The sequence below is a fragment of the Mustela erminea genome, chromosome 1 (assembly GCF_009829155.1).
Source record: "Mustela erminea isolate mMusErm1 chromosome 1, mMusErm1.Pri, whole genome shotgun sequence".
NCBI classification, from domain to species: Eukaryota; Metazoa; Chordata; class Mammalia; order Carnivora; family Mustelidae; genus Mustela; species Mustela erminea.
The window spans coordinates 192,243,445-192,264,348 of NC_045614.1; the positions used below are offsets into that span (position 1 = coordinate 192,243,445).

General features: G+C 37.5%; 1 protein-coding gene across 3 annotated transcripts in view; it reads right to left on the bottom strand.

Annotated features, from left to right (window-relative positions):
- Nucleotides 1–20,904, bottom strand: part of NRIP1 (nuclear receptor interacting protein 1) — a 100,642-nt gene that overhangs the window by 21,879 nt on the left and 57,859 nt on the right. The window contains exon 1 of one of the 3 annotated variants that reach the window (XM_032352675.1): nt 16,347–20,778. The exons of the other annotated variants lie outside the window; for them this stretch is intronic. The gene's annotated coding sequence lies outside the window, so the exon portion shown is untranslated. Of the gene's footprint in view, nt 1–16,346; nt 20,779–20,904 lie in introns of those variants that run through there. 3 annotated transcript variants of the gene reach the window in all.

Sequence of the window (20,904 nt, forward strand, 5' to 3'; positions counted from 1 at the left end):
CAAGCTGATGTTCATACTCTCTCTCTGACAAATAAATAAATAAAATCTTTACAAAAAATGTTTTTAAGATGGTATGATAATGCTATTTATAATGTTTGGTTCTGAATTCAAGATATCCTTTTCCCCTTCATTCTGGATATAAAGTTATAAAAAATAAATCACAAAATTACAGAGTAATAAAGTATTTTGTCCTATGCAGAAAGTTCTATGTTTGGAAGACAGTGTGACTAGTATTCTGTTAGAAAAAAACAACTTTTAAACATTTTAGAAATATATATATATTTAGAAGATTTTAGTTTTCACAGGAACATCTTCTTTTTCAACATGTTTATACATATGTATATATAAAAACTGATCATACTCATTGAATTTCCTTTAATTAGTGTCTCCCCAGTCAAGGTTTATAAGATCTAATATGCCCACAGACTATATCTAGAATGGGAAAATGTTTCAGAATACTGATATCATAAAGCTTTTTATCATATTTCCCCTCTTCAAACTGTACTCTATACTTGACATAAAATTGATTAAAACCTATTTAACATTATAATATTATTTTGTTAAATTTTCATATGACGGAGATATGTAAAGAAATGAAGTTAATACATTGAAAGATTTATTCCCCAAAGCCAGACATACCAAATCCTAAAAAACAGTTATGACAAACTGGGGAAAAGAAAGGTTTTATGAATTAACCTTAATTCACAGCTGTATCAACCACAATTGAGAAACTGTTTCTCTATGCCCATTTTAAAGATCAATCACTGAAGTAGACAATCATCATAAAGAACTTGAACCCTTTAAATGATGTGATAAAGATGAAATCAAATTGGTCAAAGCTATTCTTAGGATAATCTTTTCCATTTGAACCTTTAGAGCTCTAAGTGTGAGATTTTACTATGTCTGGCTAAATAAAAACAATATCCTACCAAAGTGATTCAATTAGAGGACATAAAAGTAATTGAATTATTTTTTGAAGACTTAAAAACTAAAGAACTAATAACCAATTCAATAAAAACAAATATTATCCAAGCAGGTCTTGAATACTGATGCAGGAGATCAAGCTGTCACTGCTGTGCCTTTTCTACTTTTCGCCCTATCTGCATGGTGCTGTTGGTAGTGATAAAAAATCAGGACATTGACTCTTCTGACCCACGCTGAAGGGGTAAACTTCAGGTCTCTTCCTGCTTCCCTGTATGGTGTTAAAGCCTAAATAATGTGTCTCAGGTCTGAGGAGGCGAGGAAGTCACATGGGTCCAAAAAATTAACTTTGACGTAGACGGAGAAGATTTTGAAAACTCAAGGTTTCTAAAATGTACAGTAAACCACTCCTAAATATATGTTAAAAACAAAACACACCTTAATGTATTCCAAAAGCTATTTAGTCATTGGCTTTAAAGATACAGAGCTTTCTAATCAAATTCTCTTGTCATTCATTATAATTTTTTTTCTTTTCCTGGCACTTTCTTCACTTGGACTCATGACTTCTTTTTAAAGCTAAACTGACCAACATCATAGTCTGCATAATATCGGGAAAACAAATTTATAGAATTTGTATAAAATTGGCAGAAGAGCTAATTTTTCTAAAGAGAAACCTATTTTCCTGTAATGACTCTACCGCGGGCTATCATTTCCCTAACAGTACGTCTTGCAAATTGATTCTACATACACTACAGGATGAGAATTTAACGGTTGAAAGAGAAGTGAAAGGTCTGCCTAACCAATCATTCCACAGAATGCTTAAGCCCCTTTATAACCCATTTACTAACTCTGATTGTCTAGTTTTTTTCCCCAAAACCTTCGGTGACCATGGACTGTCTTCCAAGGGGGTATCTTTTGGAACCAGACAGCTCTGGGTTCAATTTCTAGCTCTTCCACCTACCAAACTATTCTTATCAATTCGTTAGTAAACTGTCTGACTTTAAGCAAGTTAACTACTCTTGAAAGTTTTATTTACAAATGTGCAAAAACCTAGTCAAGCCTCTGTGAGGGCTAAAAGTTCCAGTGTTCACGGAGTGCACAGCGCAGTGCCTGGGCACAGAGCAGACACTCAGTAAAGGTTACCTATTATGTAGAGAATTTGTTTCACATTTGGACAAGTGCAACAGTATAAAAATTCTTCCCTACACTGGGCTATCCTCTTGTCTCCTTTTAGCCTGAGGGCTAGTCCTGTAGAGGCCTCAAAAAACTCGGCTAAGCCTGCGATTATCCTTCAGACCGGAGAAAAGAACTGTCATATTCCACTAAGTCTAGCACTTCGTTAAGTTCTAGGTAAGACAGTTAAAACTTCATTGTTGACAGGAGTCTAACAAAAAAGAGAAACAAAAGAAGACAAAAGTTCTCAGGCTCCAGTCTGTGGTGGGTGCTATAAAGATTCAAGTCTTTTTTTTTTTAATATTTTATTTATTTATTTGACAGAGAGAGACACAGCGAGAGAGGGAACACAAGAAGGGGAGTGGGAGAGAGAAAAGCAGGCTTCCTGCTGGGCACGGAGCCCAATGCAGGCCTCAATCCCAGGACCCGGACACCATGACCTGAGCAGACGCTTAACTGAACGAGCTACCCAGGTGCCCCAAAGATACAATTCTTTACATATTCCTGGCTGGCCAAAGCAGTGTCTGAAAAGCTCCTGGGGGCTTTCTGCTACAAACTGGACTCCTTTGCTGTTTACTGTAAATTAAAAAGGCCCTGATTTTCCCCAAGTGCTTTAAGCCACATCTCCTCCTCCAATGAAATACCAAGATATATTTCCTTCATTTCTTCTTACGGGGTTGGTTAATAGTGTATTATCCTCATTCACATTTTAACGAACAAAGGTAGTAAAGCTAAGAGCAACTGAGTGAGTGGTTAAACAGGCCATTAAGTAGCTCATCCAAACCTAAGCTGGTTCTAGCCTTTCTTATTAGCATGTAAAACTGCCACCCAGTAGAGCATAAGTGAATTTGGAAACATTTTGGTAAGGCAAATACATTTACAGCACTCTGAAAACTTTGGATTACTTTTTCTACTCCCAAATCTTGTCTCTATTGTCCTGTCTCTTGGTTTTTATTATAAGGGCCACAAAGCACAGTGGTTCAGAGAATTCTGTGGATTCCTGACTCTGTCATTCATAAGCAGGTGACTCTGGTCAGTCACCTATCCATCCTGGGGCTCAGATTCTTTAGCTGGAAAACAGGAATCACAGTATCTACCTCATAAAGCTGGTGTGAGGTTTCCAACATTCATGAAGCTGTCATCTTAAATGAAATACGTATGTAAAACACTTTAGTATAACATCATTTTTTTTTTAAGATTTTATTCATTTATTTGACAGAGAGGAATCACAAGCAGGCAGAGAGGCAGGCAGAGAAAGAGAGAGAGAGATGGGGAAGCAGGCTTCTCAATCCCAGGACCCTGAGACCATGACCTGAGTTGAAGGCAGAGGCTTAACCCACTGAGCCACCCAGGCGTCCCAAGATCTGGTATTTTTAAATGTTAACTATTCTATTCGTCATGGCCGTAGCACCAGATCTTAGCAAAAAAGAAGAAAAATTTCTTCATTTGCCCGTCATCGCATAAAGTTCCTTGAGAACTGAGATTGTCTTTTGTGTTTGTATCCTGTACCTAATAGATTAGAGACACTCAAAATTATCTGTTGAATGCTTTAACATACTCTCTATATATCCTGGAAAACTAAAATAAATAAATAAATAAATAAATAAATAAATAAATAAATGCTGTGTATCTATAAAATAATTGAATAACCTAGCTAATTTATTCCTTAATTTTCTAATATTTTATAAGACATGTTTCCATAAACCAAAGAGTAAGTTTAGGTACAAAAGATAGCGCTCATTTCTTTCTTCCCTAGACCTTTTTCGTCAAGTATCTGTTCCCCGTCCCCAGGGCACAGGGAAATGTGGGGACGTTCGGAACCTGCCTAAACTGGATTGATTCATTTCTTCTCTTGGGATGGGAAATTCAGTGAGATGGAAAACGTTCATTTTGGGTTGCTTTAATGCGGCCACAACACACAGATGACAATACCGAGGCATCAGTATGCTGAAAAGAGGAATGAAGCAGGCACATACAGAGAAGCAAAGACGAGGAAAGCCAAAGGAAGAAAGAAGAGACAGTCTGGAGTTGTTGAGTGGCTTTCCAGTTTCAAGGAGGTGCAACGCACTCTTGTCACTGGGTTCCTGAACTGACTGCATGTCTCTAGGGAGGCCTCCGTACATGTGCTGAGTGGGCCTCTGTACTGTGCAACCACAGCATCCTCATAATATTATAATAATACTACATAATAATACTACATAATACTACTGTACCTTTTTTTTTTTTTAAGATTTTATTTATTTATTTGACAGACAGAGACCACAAGTAGGCAGAGAGAGAGAGGAAGGGAAGCAGGCGCCCTGCTGAGCAGGGACGGGGCCCGATCCCAGGACCCTGAGATCATGACCTGAGCTGAAGGCAGAGGCTTAACCCACTGAGCCACCCAGGCGCCCCTACTACTGTACCATTTTATTGACAGTCTTATCTGCAATATATCAACACTCTCCCTTCCTTTTCCTACAGTGCCTTCCCCTCTGGATGGTCTGAGAGCAACATGTATTTCCAATTTTCAAATGGGGAAATGTGATGACACGAAGAGGTAAGTAAGTTGTCCAAGGTCATACTTAGTTTGTAGGGGCAGAGCTGATAACAGAATTTCTAATTCCTTATTCCCAGGAGCTTGAACTCACCCATAAACCAGCTGCCTCCCTTGATGGAACTAAAGTATGCCAATTATCCAAACTGTGTAGGAAACATTGACCAAAACAGGGGTTAATTGGACATTGGTTGTTTTAATTCCATAATCAGCTCTTTCCCTGAGTTACCCTGGGAGGGAATAACATATCTTTTGCAGGAATGGGAAGGAGGCCAGCGCAGGCCATCTGGCTGAACATGTCCTTTCGTCAAGTTATCCCTGCAGCTGTGTGAAACTTACTGATGTTGAGGAACTTTACAGTTTAATTTGTTTTATCATTTTCCCTCCACTCTATTAAATTTGAAAGTAGATAAATATTTTCATATCCGCCAAGCAGCTTAACTGACTCTGAAGTTACTGAATCTACATGAACTTACATATTGTGTGTGTGCATACATGTGCGTGGGCAAAGGGGACTGATATTTTCTGACATTTAAATTGACTTCTCATATTCGAAATGAAAGCAATTCATCTAAAACATGGCCACTGGAAAGGAAATAAAGACTCACTGTTCTTTTCACAGGCAACAGAATATTGGTCTTCCTCTCAATCAAGAAAAAAGGGAACCATGAAAGAACACAGGTAGCCCATTTCCTTCTCCACGATCCAGACTTCTCTACTTTGTAATTTTGTGAAGATGACAACAAATCTGGACTATTAACCTCAAGAGCAGGTCCTAAGACCTCAAGGTCAGATTCACATCCATCAAGTCGGTTCAAATCCTGGTTCTAGCACCATTAGCCTAAGGCTTAATTCTCAAGTCTTAAATTAATTTTACTTGTTTCACTCATCAATGTTGCAGGTATTCACAGCGACAACGGTTCCTGGTGTTCAAGGGAAAGTCCCATTCTCTGTGCTGGGAACTGGATGTGGGAGTGGGACAGGGTGGGTTATTCGTAGTTAACACTGCAGATATTAATGCCTAACTATGACTAAGACTAGGGTTGTCCAAGCCCTAGATGATGGCCCCTGAACCTTTTAAGTCATTGAAAACGAATGTTTGGAAGGAGGGGAAAAAAAAAAAAAAAAGGCAAGCTTAGAGGGAATGTCTTTAACCCAATATACAATCTGGGTATTTTCTCTTAATTGAAAGGTAAGGGTCTGTGCCAGGGAATTACAGTAGGAATCAGAAAAGGTGATAAAATCTTAAGGAAGACACTTGTATTCAAGCTGTATGTGTGAGTGGATATGGAAAATGAATTCCTAAAGTAGAACCAAGCACGAAGGGTGGGTAGATGGGTTATTTTGAAGTTGGCAAGCAAATAAAGACCAGATGGTTCTTGCTCAGAGGGCTCAATAGCAAAATATTAGATGAGGGGATCTCGATTCAGCTAACCTCTACCATCTCTAAAAACATACGCCCCTATTTCTAATAGGGCATGGGTACAGTGGGCAGCCTCACACTGGGTAGTGCCTGCAGTCGAGCTTCGCTAGTGAAGACTGGCTGGGAAGCTGGGTTACCCTGGCTCAGGCAAGCCCAGGCTGCACCTAAGGGCTGCAGATGCTTCTCTTGTTTCATCTGCTGCTGTCAACTAATGGATATCCACCTGCCTCCAATTCTTAAATAAACTTTGGTGGCTCCTGATCCTAGATTGCAGCCTCGGCCAAAATGTTTTGACACTAACTGTCCAAAGGAAGAGTCAGAAAGAACGATTACTCCATGGTGGGATAAATAAGAAAAGAGGCAGAAGGTTCCTCTGTGACCGTTCTCCGACTACTTCTCCCTCGATTCCTTCCTGCACATCACGTAGAATGCCTCTTCCTGTTAACAGGACCAGGGCACGATCAGCTGCAGAATATACTGAATTTGGCCATCGGGACCAATTCCTGGAACTCTGGAGCTACAATGGATACTGAAGGGGGGGAAAAGTGGCCTCGTGTTTTTATCTCTTTGTGCCTCACTCGACTCATTTAAAAGGAGAAGGCTCAACAAGATCGGGTTTAAGATTCTATCTCATCTCCTTCGGCTCTAGCTATTTTAGCTTCTTATTTTAAAGCCCTCCTTGAGAATGTTCTTAGTACAGCTAAGCCCAATCATTCTGCCTTTCTTTCTCTTCTCCATCTTTTAGGACTGATGCTCCTTTCAGGGGGTAAGTATATATGTGTTCCTACTCTAGATGGCATCAAATGCCTTCTTTCATCTTCCTTCTTACTCACAAAAGGGAGACTTTTGTAAGTGTCACTCCAATTGTTCTGCAGTTGAGCTTTAGAGGTAATTACCCTGGATTTCAAAAGGAAATACAAATACTTGCATAAAGGATACCAAATTTTCAAAAAGTGACTAAATAAAAAGGTAATGTACTCTTCTATGTATATCATAATCAGAGTAAACATGGTATGCATTACTCCTTTCACTCTCCCCACAACACACTCTAGAACCCAGGCATGTGAGAAAGATTTGCCAAAAATATTTCCAGTATTAAAGTGGGAGAAACTATAAATATTGTCCATTAACATCTGAGACGGTAAGAAACCGCATCCAGGATTCTTTTCCTTCAAGAATTTTTCCTCCTCCCCCTTGCTTTCCCCTGTTTCTCTGACGAATGTTTTCTCCTCTAGTCTGAATGCACTACTGTACCTAAAGAGACTCAGTCTATTTTGGAAATAAATTCCAGAGGCAAGGTTAACACTTAAACAATTTAACTTAAAAATTCAGCTTGAGTGAGGACAGTGGTTTAAAATCCACTCACAGAAATGGCTGATAAGTTTCTGTACCCATTTACATAAGAGAATACCATTCAAACTTTTAAAAGAAAAGACTCAGTGTTTCCAAAAAAAAAAAAGTCTAACCGCAAACACGAGTTTGCTATAAAATAGTTACCAAAGTTGTCTTCCTAAGTACAGTGTCCCCTTCACCCTTTCAAGAGGTATGCACTATAGGAATACTAAGAGTATTCCTTCCAGAATTCTAGAACAATGACACAAAGCAGGAAAGGGAAGGGGAGGGGGACCCTTCAATATACTAGTTTGCTATAAAATAGTTACCAAAGTTGTCTTCCTAAGTACAGTGTCCCCTTCACCCTTTCAAGAGGTATGCACTATAGGAATACTAAGAGTATTCCTTCCAGAATTCTAGAACAATGACACAAAGCAGGAAAGGGAAGGGGAGGGGGACCCTTCAATATACTAAAAATATCTACGATGTATTTTAAAAAAGTCCCCAAATTGAACCATATTTTGGTTCTAACTGTATTATTCAAGAGTATAAACATTATGAAGTAAAACTGGTTGGAACACATGTCAGAATAAAGGGACTAAATGCAGTTGTGTATAACCAGCAAAATCGAAGAACAAAATTATACATTAAAACCTGCATACTGGCACAAAACTGAGTAAGAATGTGCCCTGAATTTCTACTTTTAACTACACAGTCAAGAAAAACGGTCATCAGATAGTTGCTACTAGTCAAATCTTCTTAGTACACAATTATGACTGAAAAGGGAAAAAAATGATTAAACCTCCTTCAAATCTGTTCAATACCAGTTTTTAGTTGCTAAAAGAAATGCCAACAGGAAAAACACTTCTACAATGGCAGAAGATCACCTCTGTGTTTTGCATTATGAAGTCTTTATACTTTTGCGTTATCTGTGATGGGCCTAGGGACAAAAGATGGTTGGATGGAACCAACAAAAATGGAGACCAGAAACAGCAAAAAATTAGGACTGAGAAACTAAACTCCATGAACTGTTACACTGTCTTGGCTACTCACAGGACTAGATACCACTTTAATCGCAAAAGCTTTCAATGCCAATCCTTTAAAATGAAGAAAATTTAGGAGTCAGATTCTCCGCAGCTCACTTTGGAAAGAGCTTGTTTTACATCTTCAAACAATTCATATCATCAAAAATTCCTTCCAGTTTTCATTTATAAAACATACTGCGAGCTTCAAACACTGGGGCACTGGGGCTCATCCACTAGCTCTGCAACTGTGGGTAAATCTGTCTGCACCTCAGTTTAATATGTAGGGTATCAACCCATCGAAAGGGACAGTTGTGAAGACTGAGTAATGTATATATAACATCCAACACAGCGAGTCCTGAAGAAATGTTAACGTAGTTTCCTTCTTTGTGCTACTTATCTCTCTAGTAGATACTGCTGATAATTTATGTAATTGTTTTAACATAATTTTATATTAGTTAGGCAAAACCTGTCCTTTCTAAAACCAATCAATATAGTGGAAACTAAGTAAGTTAGTACTATACTGTAAATGTTTTGGATACTCAAGTATTTTCAACAACCTTTTATAAAATAAGACATAGCTAACTAACAGAATCTGAAATCTAAAGTAGAACCACATAACATGTATTTATTGTGACTTGGTATGTTAAGTGATAGGAAATCACTTAATCACGTATTGGGCCTACTGACTCTACTATCCTATTCTCTGTAAGATCATCCATTAAAAGCAAACTGCTAGATTTTTATGCTGTACAGGGAGAACTTAAGTGCTGCCTTAACTGTTCCCCCCCATTTTCATTTAATTAAAGGAAATAAAACCTTTAGTTTACTGAAAAGTATCAGCCTTTTCAGTGATAACACCTGCATCAACTTCAATTTTCTAAAAAAATGAGATTAAAAAAAATATTTTATTTATTTGAGAGAGAGAGAGAGAGAGAGAGAAACCACAAGCAGAGGGAGCGGCAGAGGGAGAAACACATCGAGCCTGATGGGGAGACCGACTCCACAACTCCAGGATTGTGACCTGAATGAGGGCAGACGCTTAACTGACTGAGCCACCCAGGTGCCCCAAGAACTGTGATTTTTACAAACTTAAGTTTAATTGACCTTTGCTTTTTACAGTGAAAAACACTGTTGACAGTGTAAATGCTTCATAACAGGGACACTGAGAAGATAACTGTTTCAAATATACCTAAAAAATGGGTAACATACCGAAGCTAAGAATTTGGCTTTGAATCTTAGTTCAGATAGTCACTTTTCTGGGATTCTGGGAATAATGTTACCTATTAAATAAGGCTGTAAAAAGGATTTAATGACATAAAACAAGCAAAGTACATAGTATTGTGGCTGGTATCTTGTAAGTACTCATAAGTGTAAGCAGATTCTATGGTAAATAAACTGTATTCTTCCCCAAAATTAGGCAAACAAAACAAAACAAAACAAAACAAAAAAAAAACACCCAAACAAACAAAAACACAAAAACAAACAAAAAAACAAAAAAACCCCACCAAACCCAAAAAACAAACAATGACTAAAACCCCAAACTATATTGACATGTCTTACATTTTTTTCAAAACTATGAAAAATAATCTAAAACCTGTGCCATCACAGAATAACAGTAAAAAGCCAAAGTTATGAATTATTCCCATGTTATTATGTAAGTTGAACAGTGGTCCTACAAATGCAGCTTCTGAGCCAAAAAAAAGAATGATGAATCGTACTCACATTCATACACACACACACACACACACACGCCCCCAGAAAAGGAGCAATCAGATAAGAGGAAATCACAACCCCTATCTGAATGATCGGAGGTTCAGGCCAGAAACTTACTTACTACCCTCTAACCTTGGCAGCTTGCTTAATTACTCTAAGTCTCCGGCGTCTTTTTGCACAAGAGGGAGAACAAGCTCTACCAGGAGAATGGTCCGGAGGATTAAAGGCCGTCCAGTCTGATGAAGCTTCTTAAGCCTGAGATAGAGGCTGCACAGACAGACCTGCCCCATCCACGATGTCAGCAGCTTCCACCATATCAGCAAGTAATTCCTTGAACCCCAAAGTACTAAGAAATGTTTCAGGTTTGTCAAAACTCTTAAAAATCTTTAAAGCTATACGTGATTTGAGGTATTACCGTTTCCATGAATTACAGTGCTCTGGGAAGCTGGTAGAGATTTAATTTTGTAAGAATTTTAATATTCCATGAACACGGAGAAAAGAAAACTCTTACACATATAAACCTAAACCCATGTCTAACATCTACAGCTTTCTAAATTCCATCAGAAGGACTGAGAAACTCACTTACGATTACAGACACGACTTCTTATATAACATTATCTGACAGCTGTTGTGATAACTGCGTTAGCTGTGTGTGTGTGTCCTACTGTAGGAGCTTCCTAATTGGCTCCCCTCCAATACAGTCTCCACGTTGGAGCCAATGCTCTTTGTGAAAGGTAAATCCCCTTGGCTAAAAACCCATAATGGTTTCCTATTTCACTTCAAATCAAGTCTGAATTCCTCTCTGTGGTCTGCAAGGCCCCGTATAACCTGGCTCTGGTGAATCGAACCAATTTTATCTCAAGCCATTTAGTTCCTTGTTCCTTACACCCTACTAAGCCGCTGTCCAACAGAAATATAATGAGAACCAAAAATGTAATTTAAATTTTTTTAGTAGCCATATCTTTTAAAAAGTTAAAAAAGGTAGAGCCAACCTGAATAAATTTTATTAACCCAATATACCCCAAATATTTTGATACCAATATAAAATTCTTAAGCTATTTTATATACTTTTCATCACACCAAGTCTTCTAAATTAACATATATTTTACACTTGGAGTGCATCTCCATTTCGACAAAGCCTGTGTGGCTCGCAGCTACCATACGGACAGCATCACTTGAGCTACATGGACTTCCCTTGGTGCCAGAACAGGCAGTTCTCCCCGCCCCCCCTTCATGAGCTGCCCTTCTCCTAGAAGGCTCTTCCTTTGACAGCTCCTTTGCCGCCTTCCCCAACTCAGTCTGTGTGTCCCCTCTCTTTCCAACGGCTTCACGCCCTAGCAAAGTACCCAGAAAACACAGCTGTTTTAAGATTTCTCTCATTCTGTAATTTTTTTTTCTTGCTTGCTTTTCCTTGCTTTTTAAATATTTGTTTAATGCCTGTCTTTGACCACTATGCTGTAATTATTGTTCCAGGAGGACAAGGATTAGTTTTATTCTGTTTGCCACAGGCATGTCGGAGACACTGAATTTTTGCTGAGTAAGTGGGGATCTATACATATTCTTAGTTTCTCTCTGACCACACAACTCTCATACTGAATAACAAACTGCAGCATAAGAAATACATATACAAAAAAAAATACATATACAATCACTTAAATAATTTATCATGTAAGACAAGTAAAGACGTTTTAAAAAGTATCACTAAGAAATTCTTTGATTTTTATGATTTTATAAAGATCAAAAGAAATAATCACTTTGTTTAAAATTATAAGTTAAATTTTAAACTCAGATCGATCATGAAGTATTTCTAATATTTCTCTTTTCTGTGACTTCCAGAGAAAGTACCGTGTTAAATGCAATTTATTTAGCATTCATGTTGGTACACTTAGATCCCCTAAAGATCTACAAAAGCCTTAAAATTGCTAGGTAGATCCTACAACTAAAGGGAGAAAAGAAAAGTGTGGAAACTACAAGTGTCACTGGAAGAACACTAAATTTTTTAGCTAAGATTGAACCAAATTAAACTTTATCTCCTCTAGCTTCTCATTTTCTAAATTATTTGCTGTAATTCTAAACTGAGATCCATGATTTACTTCAACATTTTACACTGTTACATTGGAAGGTGGTCATTGAAAATTATGCACAGTTTTTAATACATATTTTAATACAGTCAATGCAAATAAATACCACATAACTAACCAGTATGTATTTTTGAGAGAGAATAATATAAAATTACAGACTTTTTTTTTTTTTTTAATGTTGAAATCTGAGACTAAGTGGACAGGTTAAAAAAAAAGAGTATTTATACAGCTTCACTATACTGCATATAAAACACTATATCATTTATTTTAAAATAGCCAGAAGTTCTATCAAATTGTATTATGGTTATCTTTTCAGGGCCTCTGTTATCAATAGTAGCATAAAGATTACATCTTCACAGGGCAAGGCTGTCTTATATTGAGACACACAAGCCCCTATACACAAAAAATGATCAAATAATTATATAATGGTCCAAGCACTATTCACGAGTCCTTTCATTTCACTGTAATAACCTCAAAAGGTAGATATTTAATAATGCCCATTTTGAAGATGGGCAAACTGAGGTTTAGAGATGTGAAACAGTTTGCTGGTAAACTTTGCTCTGCCCAACTGTTGAATCAAAGAGCTAAGAATGGAGATTCCCCACCCCACCCCCCGCCACCCCCACTTACGGGAGAGAAAGGCTTAGAAACAGTTTATTGCAATTCCTCTGACTTGTCAGCTTTATATAAACTTTAATTTTAAGCATGAGACAGCCAAGTCCTCAAACCACACCTCCAATGCCTACTAGTTTTCCACTACTTCCATGTTTGGCCAATTTGGTTTCCCATCAGTTCTCTAGTTCCTCACTTATTTCTCTGCTAAAAATAAAATGAGGTTATAAATCTCAGCACAGATAGATGAAGACGAGTCTACTCTTATCAGGCACACATTTTGGACAGACTTTCTCATTCTATGACTTGGATACTCATCTGACATGCACTGCTGGGACCGATCTGCACACCCTAACTCCATCCCCACGAGTCCGATATTTCCAAGAACAATCAGAATATTTCGCAAACTTGTCAATTCAGCATTTAATTATGCTTCAAGGAGGCCATGCGAGGCTGGGATCTCCATCTTGGAGGTTCCCCTTACCCAACAAGAGTCTCTGTTAGCTGTTCTCTTTCTCTGCTCAGCCATTATTACACTATTAAGGAAAACACTGCCATAAATTATTATATAACAACAGATATTACGTGTTTGAGACTGTACCTTTCACAGATTTATTCTACTATAGACACTATAATTTTACACAAAGGTTTTCTCCCTAGTTTTTAATGTCTTTTTTAGTAATATCAATATTTTCTCACTCTTTCTGGTATAAAAATATAGGGGGTCCACATTCACTGGGAGCAATCCACAAATATGTGTGTATAAAATGATATAACAGTTTGCTTTAATTTACATCCTATTTGGAAATGAATTCAATTTTGTTGTGGCTATAAGATTTCTCATTTGTTAAATGTATGCTTTATATTAACTGATTTCTAAGGTTCTTAGAACTCAAAAGCTCTGGTCTAAGCTGAGCTAATGGACACCAACTAATGAAAACATTAACTCATTAACTGAGCTTAGAGAATTGTCACCCACATATTCAAAGTTGTCCTCAGGAATGACTTTTATTTTATGGCCTAAATTAATAGTCATGATAACATGCCAAATGCTTGTCTTCTCCATATGTTTCATGTACCTAGAAATCTCTGACCCAAGTTAACATGCAGTTTCCTTGGATGTTCAGTGTAATTTGTTGATATTGATTAATAAGCATAATGTACCTAGATTCACAAAATGAATCTAAATAAGAAACAGATTTCATAGTTTTAAAAAATTCAACATCACGGATCAGTTCTGATTTTCGTACTTCCTTGTCCTGTGTTCAGAGGAAGAACAAGATAAAGCAGTCATTTGAATTACTCTGACCGTCACATAATTCTATAAACACGATCCCTAGGTTGGTTCTAGAACAATGAGTCCCTATTCCTTCAACACAGAGTACTTTCAGAAGAGAAGCTGAGGGACCCCTGGGTGGCTCAGTTGGTTGGACGACTGCCTTCGGCTCAGGTCATGATCCTGGAGTCCTGGGATCGAGTCCCGCATCGGGCTCCCAGCTCCGTGGGGAGTCTGCTTCTCCCTCTGACCTTCTCCTTGCTCATGCTCTCTCTCTCAAATAAATAAATAAATAAATCTTAAAAAAAAAAAAAAAAAAAAAGAAGAGAAGCTGACGCTAAGCACGCATTCTAGTCCACACTGTAAAAACGGAACCGTAAATAGACAAGAGAGGAAAAACTAACGTGTGGTGCTGGGGTGGGGGATGGATTGGTTAAGCATTCTTTTTTCATTTGACCAAGAAATATTTACTGAGCAGTTATTATGTGCCAGATACAATAAGAATTTCGGGCACTTTGGTAAACAAAAAACCAACCTCCCACTCCACCAAAAGAAGGGAAGAGCAACAACTACAAAAAGAAAAGAAAACGTAAAGACCAAGTTCTTTATTGGGTATCCCCTTCTCTATCTTCTCATTCTGAGCGGGCTGAACATTATATATACACATGCCATGAATTTCTTTTGAGAAGGTGAAAGATTCCAAAATTTTTAAAGTTTGTGAAGTAATTACAAAACTAAAAACTAAATTTAGAACGAGAGAAAGTTTAAAAGATGTTTTATTCTGGAAAATATTCTGGTTCTTAGTGCCATGGTTTATTTTTCCTCGACGTTATCTCAATTTACACTTTTTCAATAGGAAAACGACTACAGAACTAAGTACGTAAGAGTACAGCAGTAATCATCTGGATGGCTTATATTCCTCTGAAAACATCTCTAGTACTCTTAATTTTGCCATCAAGTTTAAAAGTTCTTTGAAAACAGCCCTTCCCTTCACGGGTAATAAAGCCTTACATTTTAATCACATCAGGATTTGGTATATTTGTATTTGTTATTTAACAAATGCTTAAAAATATTTCTCCATTCACCCATTATCTATAAAAGTCTCTGAGAGCAAGTCTAGACCAATGTCCGAGACCTCTGATCTTCTGTATCAGGATGTTTTTGTGATATAAAACTAAAATTAGTATATGCAGAACAATTACACATTTAAATGGAAGTGAAATGCAACCTAAAAACTGTAAAGCTATATACTAATTTCAGGAATGTTGCAGTAAACAATGGAAAACAACTTTCCTTTCATCTCTGAGCTATTCTGCTTCCTCTCTGACCGAAATCAAGGTTCTGACTCTAATGGAAGGATCAGGATGGGGACAGAGGCGGCAAAGGGCACTTGCAGTTCACATGTGGCAAGAGGCTCAGACAAGAGGAATTTCTCCTCTCCCCTTCACAGTACAGATTTATACGTAACCTCAAAAGTGCAGCCACAACATTTCAAGAATGCCTGAAAATGGCCAAGGGGTCAAATTCCAATCACAGATATTTCAACCATTTTGTGAAATATTAAAACATTGATTGAATTCATACCAAACAACCCTAAATTTTACACTATAATTATCTGACAGTCACATAATTAAAAAAAAAAACCCTGAAAAAATATTTCAATTTCCTACAACAGAATCAAACAGTCCAATGTTCATATAAATGAATGAAATCAGTAAAAGAATAAAGTAAATAAAACATTTTTTAATTTACTTAATATAGTTAAGGCTGTACCGTGATTACCTCTTTTTTTTAAAATGAAAATCTCTTTTCTTATTCTCTGCACCACGTTATGTAGGACCTTTAACAAGGTAATATACTGAAAATAATTAAAAATCATTTCCTAAACCAACTAGGTTCTCCATGACTTCTCCCATTCATTTTGTGGTTAAAATCTTACAATATTAGCTTGAATTTCATCTCTGCCTGACACGTTTCAAGCAGTGAAGCAGATTAGTGCCTCAGAACACTTTACAGGGTTTCGTTATCAATCAGGGTTTGTTCCTCGTGACGCTTTCAGCAAAATTATCTTACTCGAATGAACTCTCATGGATGGAAGTAAACAAAGCTGTAGCCCACTGTTCTTGCATACTTTCCATTCATTTATTTCCTTTTTCTTTACTTACACTTAAAGCACGTGCCACAGAAAGAGCGCATGTTAAATATTCCTGGAGTGTCACAATATGTAATACAATAAAACAGATTACAACCCTACCTTTCCTTCACAGCAGTGGTGCCAAGCACAGGTACACCGGAGCAATCAATTTGTTCTGCAGACAGTAAGGCTTTCATAGAATACTAATGTAAAATCTCTTTTCTTTCTCCTTTGCCTTGACTCCCCAATGCCCGGGTCCCGACCAATACTAGGAGGAGGGCGGTATGTCTTCTGCTGAGATAACCACAACTACTAATCAAGTCTACGTGTACAAGGGCACAGGATTAAACCTCCACCAAGCTTGAGTCAGGGTTTGAGAGCAGCTAACACATGCACAGCACAGTCAAAATGAAACACACACACACACACACACACACACACACACACGCACACCCACCCACACACACCCACCCATGCACATGCCATGAAAATACAGATGTGTCTACTTCAGTGAAGTAATTCATCACACTTTACCACTGATAGTTTCTTTTCTTTTCTTTTTTTTTTTTTAATTTCAGGAGCATAAAATTACCTCCTGTTGGACTGGGGGCTTAGATCCAACAGTACCCAACAATAATTACGTTTTTCCAGAAACGAGAATCATGATCAATATTCTCTGCATTATACTGTTCAGTTTTTTTAAACATGGCATTTTTCTAAATTGGACTATTCAGTACAGTTTACATGGACTTATACTTTCAAGTATTAACACAGGGTTAACGGACTCAGCAAAGATTCTTAGAATTTTGCACTAAAAAGTAATAGCTCACGTCTACTCCTTCAAGAAAAGTATGTGCATTACCAACAGTGAAGAGATGTTCAAAAGATTTTCATTTATCTTAAAGTTTTCATACGAAGTATAAACACAAGCTATTTAAAAAATTTTTTTTCAGGTCTCAAAATTATTTAGAAAACATTTTTAACAAAACTTTATAATTATGGTAGTAGCATAGTGGTAATTTTGAGCTCCTAAATTCAAAACACTGAGGTTCCTTTCTATGGGGCATTTTTACTTGGCTTATTCTTCTTTTATCCAAAATGTGAAAAGGTAAGCCAATCACTGAGTAGGGTGATGACAGTAGTTGATAAATATTTTTTTAACAACACATATTACCGTTTTAATTTGCCTGCCTTAATTTTCAAAAAACTCCTCAAAAGTACTGACAGTCGAGGGGCGGCAAACGAAGCAATAATTAGGGACAAAACACTCTAGATAATCAAAGAAACTTAACAGGAGGTTTCCTAAACCAGATCTATTTTCATGTACACAAATGCTTTAACACTGCTAGAAAACAGGTCCTATTCTGCACACTTTTCTTAAAAAAAAAAAAAAAAGGCAGCAGGAACAATTAAGAAATACTAGGGCCTTCAATGAAATATTGCAATAATGTTTGCAATAATGTTTAATCAATACTGATGCATTTGTCCTTGACACACTGACCATGTCATCAGGCTACTGTCATGTGATATCATGTCATTTCCCCACCTGGCTCATGACCTTGTCCTCTAAATGACCTAAAGCTTCCCTCAAGTAGCAGGAGGCCCCTCCCCGCTGTCTCAGCAAGGTCGAATGGGTCAGCGTGTCCTCATCTATAATCCACCACCATTTGTCAGCAGGGAGGCTGGAGGAGGCAGGCTTGCTACAAGGGGAGAATGCCCAATTAGGCAGCTGTCACACAAAGCATAGGCTGCAAAATTATCCCCTGTCAAAAGAAAGAGCAGCTGCGGGTGCCAATTACAGCAACCTTTCAACCCTTTAGGTACTGGAAACTACACAGAAGTAAATGAAGAACAATTAGTGATAACAAATCGATGAATTAGGACAGTGAATTAGAAATTACTAGCAGGTGAGCCTGGGTCATACATGACATAAGGGCACAGCAGACTCCGGGCAAGGGCAAGTGAAGAATCACACGGACCATCTTCTTGCATATAGATTTTCCCTCTGGCTTTTTCTTTCTGTAAACCTAAAATCCTTTAAAATACCCAGAACCTCAAAGAACACATACCTTCTTACTTTTCAGGGAAGACCCAAAGAAACTGTTTCTTGACTAGAAGAAAATCCTTCAGAACAGTAAGTCTAGTTAACTCTAAGTTGTTCTTAAACAATCTGTCACGCTATTGCCTCAAACTTCAATTTAAGTGTGGCCCACAAAATCTAAAATATCAGTTCAAATAATCACCCTCAAAACCTCATCCCTCTTCACCTAGTACTTGCCCTGATTCTACTTTAATCACACTCACAGGGAAATGTCTCCAACAGAGTAACCGGGTATGAATTCTGAGAAAACTGTGATGTGGCTATCATTACGCCGATGTTAAATTTCTGTACAGGGTGTGATTCTGTGTACAGAGAAGTAACTGCAGTGTGTGCTTCTGTGTAGGATATGTATCTAAAAAACCAACTATAAATTACTCGGCTTATTCTGCATTAGGTGTGATATGCATTAAGTCCCAAGCATAGGAAGCTAATTCACTTGGATCTCTCCAAGGAATGTCTTTGCTACTTCACACTGCAAGGCAACAAAGGAGGAACAACATGGGCAAACAAGCCCCACAAAGGAGAGGGAATCCAGTATGGCTCAGTGTTCATGGACATGGTTTCGTTGTGCCTCAAAAAAGTTCTGTATGGTTAGAAACAACTTTCTGAAAGTCCACTTTAAACTGACACTATTTTTTTTTTCTTTCCCTTAGGAAAAAGCATGTAACTTCCCATACTGATTCTTTGAGAGTTGAGAAACCTGAATGAATCTGTGCTACGATTTCTAAAGAAGCAGGGACCAACTGCTCAACTAGAATTCTAAATCACAAATGGGCAAAAGTGAGGGAGACAAGGTGAGGCAATAAAAAGCCCTTCGCTCATCCCCTCCAACACATTATAAATAAATCACGGTTGCCAGAGGGAAAAGTTCATAATTCCTAGCTCCTAAATCAAGCCATTGGATAAAATTTCCAGGAGGGAATTGTCATGGGAAGAAAACTTCTCCATTAAAAGTTTACCTAAGAATTTGATTCGTAAATTACATTTCACCTTGTTAAAAAGTGGGCATTTACACATTTGCTTTAGTGCAGAAGGCAACCTTCTCAAGTCAAACGTAAGAATTCAAAGAAAGAAATGGCAAGTAGACTGGAATGAAGGAGTTAATGCCTTTAGAATTCAGCTTCCATCATACATGGGTGACTATCTCTTTAAATAATTTAAATCCTCTCCATCAACTACAAAGCTGTTTTGAAGCCATTTAGCTTTGTTCTTTACATGTGTTCTAATTAAGAAATGACCTTGTCATCACACACACCATAAATCCGGGATTATTTCCTACAGCAAAAAATTCACAGAGTCCCCAAAAAAAGAAAAAGAGGGGGGAAAAAAAAAAAGACTTCTTCCTCAGTTCCTCACTAAAGGAAGTTGTTGGTTGGCTAAACGCTGAAGCAGTTTCACCGCATAATTTTTTTTTGTTGTTGAATGTCACAGGGCGGGTTAGTGTGACCTTGAGCTGCATCAGCGGCACAGCAAGGGTCGAGATGCCTGCAGGCGCCCTTGTACTGGATTTGCAAGACAAAAACCTTCAAACTGGCTGAAGGACATCTTAAATCTCTTCAAAGGTTTTCCGAACTAATCTGGGCTGCTCTTAGCAGGATCTGTGCCAGTGTGAGAGGCAAAATTAAAAACAAGGTCTTTGACAGGATGTTGTCTCCTCTTAACCCTTCCCGAGCAGAACAGAACAAATCACAAGCTTTCTGGAGATATGGTTTACCTAGAAGCATTCTTTCATAACAAATTATGTAAGCAAGCAATCACAAAGGATGGGGCAGCTATTAGCCCTCAAAACTAAACCTCCCCACTGCACTTATTTAAGAATTTGGGTCAATTTTCTTCTTGCCTGCATTTTAGTGTAGTGAATGTAAAACTTAAAGCTCTGTTTGTTTGCTCTTAGATCTGCAGAACAGTCATAGGTTAAGAGTAAGGAAGTATTTCCATCAACATTAATCTCTAGAATTTTCTTTCTTTCTTTTTTTTTTTTTTTTTAAGAATAAGCTTCTAGCTGGTTAAGTTGCAAGCTTCATACGTATTACATATAGCTCACCACAATTACAACAGGTAAAGAAAATTACATCATACATTTAAAAATTTCTTATATCTAACATGATGGATACACTGGAAAAAGGAAGAAATCAGAATAGTGAAAATGAACATACTTTAAACAAAGCAATGTCAGGCTTGTTACAAAAAATCAGTATCAATGCCAGCACAGGGTGTGAGTCTTCCCTGGCAATGCTCTCAAAGTTTAATTTAGTAGCTATGCTCCCAATAGTCTAAGGGAACAAACACTGTAACACTGATTTTAAGATACTGCATTTTAAGTATCTCTGCACCTGTAACATGCCTGTTTGTCATCATCAGATATAAGGTATATCATAATTCATTGTAAAGAGCATTTAGTAAAAGGTACAGAATTTGTTAAGGTTCATTAGGTTTCAAATCATGCCCTTCAAAAAAAAAAAAGACTAAGTAAACTGAAGATTATGCTGAGTAACAAGGACACTTTCACTAACTTGAATTCTTTTTTTTTTTTTTTTAAGATTTTATTTATTTATTTGACAGAGAGAGAGATCACAA